Genomic DNA, 3,729 nt, shown 5'->3' with positions numbered 1-3,729 from the left:
GGTCCGGTGTGATCCAGTCTGGTCCGATTTAATCAGTTTTGAACGGATCAGACGGAATCAAACTGCATCAAACCGGATCAGACCGGTTCAAACCGGTTTTGACCGGATCAAACCGGATCAGACCGGATCAAAGCGGATCAGACCGGATCAAACCGGATGAGACCGGATGAAACCGGATTAGACCGGTTCAGACCGTTTCAGACCGGATCAGACAGGTTCAAACCGGTTTTGCCCGGATCAGACCTGATCAAACCGGATGAAACCGCATCACACCGGTTCAGACCAGATCAGACCGGTTCAAACCGGTTTCGACCGGATCAGACCGGATGAAACCGGATGACACCGGATAAAATCGGATCAGACCGATTCAAACCGGTTTTGACTGGATCAGACCGGATCAAACCGGATGAAACCGGATCACACCGGATGAAACCGGATCAGACCAGTTCAAACCGGTTTTGACCGGATCAAACCGGATTAGACCGGTTCGAACCGGTTTTGACCGGATCAGACCGGATCAAACCGGATCAGACCGGATCAAACCGGATTAGACCGGTTCAAACCAGTTTTGACCAGATCAGACCGGATCAAACCGGATGAAACCGGATCAGACCAGATGAAACTGGATCAAACCGGATCAGACCTGTTCAAACCGGATCGAACCGGATCAAACCGGATCAAACCGGATTAGACCGGTTCAAACCGGTTTTGACCGAATTGAACCGGATTGGACCGGATCAGACCGGATGAAACCGGATCAGACCGGTTCAAACCGGATCAAACCGGATCAGACCGGTTCAAACCGGTTTTGACCGGATCAGACCGGATCAGACTGGATCAATCCGGATCACACCGGTTCAGACCGGATCAGACAGCTTCAAACCGATTTTGACCGGAACACACCAGATCAAACCAGATCAGACCGGATCAAACTGGATGAAACCGATCACACCGGTTCAAACCGGGTTTGACTGGATCGACCCGGTTTTGACCGGATCAAACCGGATCACACTGGTTGGAACCGGTTTTGACCAGATTGAACCGGTTTTCACCGGATCAAACCGGATCAGACCGGTTTGGCCCGGATCAGACCGGATCAAACCGAATCAGACCGGATCAAACCGGATGAGACCGGATGAAACTGGATCAGACCGGATCATACTGGTTCAAACCGGTTTTGACCGGATAAAACCGGATCACACCGATTCAGACCGGATCAGACAGGTTCAAACCGGTTTTGACCGGATCAGACTGGATCAAACCGGATCCGACCGGGTCAAACCGGGTCAAAACGGATCAAACCGGATTTGACTGGATCGACCCGGTTTTGACCGGATCAGACCGGATCAAACCGGATCAGACCGGATCAAACCGGATCAAACCGGATCAGACCGGTTCAAACCGGTTTTGCGTGGATCAGACCGGATCAAACCGGATGAAACCGGATCACACCGGTTCAGACCGGATCAGACAGGCTCAAACCGGTTTTGACCGGATCAGACCGGATCAAACCGGATCAGTCCGGATTAAACCGGATCAAACCGGATTAGACCAGTTCAAACCGGTTTTGAATAGATCGAAAACCGGATTACACCGGTTCAGACCGGATCAGACAGGTTCGAACCGATTTTGACCGGATTAGACAGGATCAAACCGGATCATACCAGATCAGACTGGTTCAAACCAGTTTTGACAGGATTGAACCGGTTTTGACCGGATCAAACCGGATCAGACCGGATCAAACCGGTTTTGACCGGATCGAACCGGTTTTGACCGGATCAGACCGGATCAAACCGGATCATACCAGATCAGACTGGTTCAAAAACGGTTCAGACCGGATCAGACCGGTTCAAACCGGATCAAACTGGATCAGACCGGCTGAAGCCTCTTTTGACCGGATCAAACCGGTTTTGTCCGGATCAAACCGGATCAAACCAGATGAAACTGGAACAGACTGGTTCAGACCGTTTCAGACCGGATCAGACCGGTTCAAACCGGTTTTGCCCGGATCAGACCGGATCAAACCGGATCAAACCGGATCAAACCGGATCAGACTGGCTCCAACGGGTTTTGCCCAGATCAGACCGGATCAAACTGGTTTTGACCGGATCGAACCGGTTTTGACCGAATCAAACCAGATCAGGCAGGATTACACCGGAACAGACTGGATCAAACCGGGTCAGACCGGATCACACCGGATGAAACCGGATCAGATCGTTTCAAACCGGTTTTGACCGGATTGAACCGGTTTTGACCAGATCAAACCGGATCAGACTGGATGAAACCAGATCACACCGGTTCAAACCCGTTTTGACCGGCTCAGACTGGATCAAACCGCATCAGACCGGATCAAACCGGATCAGATCGGATCAAACCAGATCAGAGCGGATCAAACCGGATCAAACCGGATCGGACCGAATTAAACCGGATAAAACCGGATCAGACCGGATCAAACTGGATCCAACCGAATCAGACCGGATCAAATCGCATTAGACTGGATCAAACCGGTTTTGACCGGGTCAAAACGGGCCTCACCGGATCAAACCAGATCTGACCGGATCAAACCGGATTAGACCGGATCAAACTGGTTTAAACCGGTCTTGACTGGATCAAACCGGATCAGACCGGAAGAAACCGGTCTTAACCGGATCAGACCGGATCAAACCGGTTTTGACCGGATCAAACCGGACCAGAACGGATCGAATCGGATTAGACCGGATCAGACCGGATCAGACCGGACCAGACCGGACCAGACTAAACCGGACCAGATCAGAATTGACCAAACTGGACCAGACTACACTAGACCATATCAGACTAGACTAGATCATATCAGACTAGACTAGACTAGACCATCAGAGTAGACTAGACCATCAGACTAGTCTAGATCATGTCAGACTAGAATAGACTAGACCATCAGACTAGACTAGATCATATCAGACAAGACTAGAATCCATTTATGGCTTTGGACTAGGGGTTCTGACCTCTTATTTGTAGATGTTCTACCAATCTCTTGTTTTATTGGTCCGGTTTGGTCTAGCCTTATCTGGTCTTGTCTGGTCAGGTCCAGTCTAGTGTGATATGATCTAGTCTAGTCTCATGGTCTAGTGTAGTCTAGTCTGATATGATCTAGTGTAGTCCGATATGGTCTAGTCTAGTCTGGTTCGGTTTGGTTAAGTCTGATCTGGTCCAGTTTAGTCTGGTCTGGTCTGGTCCGGTTTTACCCAGTTTGATCCAGGGTGATCTGGTTTGATCCGGTCTGATCCGGTCCGATCCGGTCTGATCCGGTTTGATCCAGTTGGATCCGGTTTGATCGGTTTGATCCGCTTTTATCCGGTCTGATCCAGTCAAAACCGGTTTGAATCGATCTGATCTGGTTTCATACGGCTCGATCCAGTCTGATCCGGTCAAAACCGGTGTGATCCAGTTTGATCCGCTTTGATCCGGTCTGATCCGGGCAAAACCGGTTGGAACCGGTCTGATCCGGTTCGATCCGGTCTGATCCGGTTTGATCCGGTCAAAACCGGTTCGATCCGGTCTGATCCGGTTTGATCGGGTCAAAACCGGTTCGATTCGGTCTCATCCGGTTTGATCCGGTCTGATCCGGTCACAACCAGCTTGAACCAGTCTGATGCGGTTTGATCCGGTCTGATCCGGTTTGATCCGGTTCGATCTGGTTTGAACCGGTCTGATCTGGTTTGATCCGGTTTGATCCGGTCTGATCCGGTCCAA

This window comes from Theropithecus gelada, chromosome 12, assembly GCF_003255815.1.
Source record: "Theropithecus gelada isolate Dixy chromosome 12, Tgel_1.0, whole genome shotgun sequence".
Taxonomy (NCBI): domain Eukaryota; kingdom Metazoa; phylum Chordata; class Mammalia; order Primates; family Cercopithecidae; genus Theropithecus; species Theropithecus gelada.
This window is presented reverse-complemented; position numbering follows the sequence as displayed.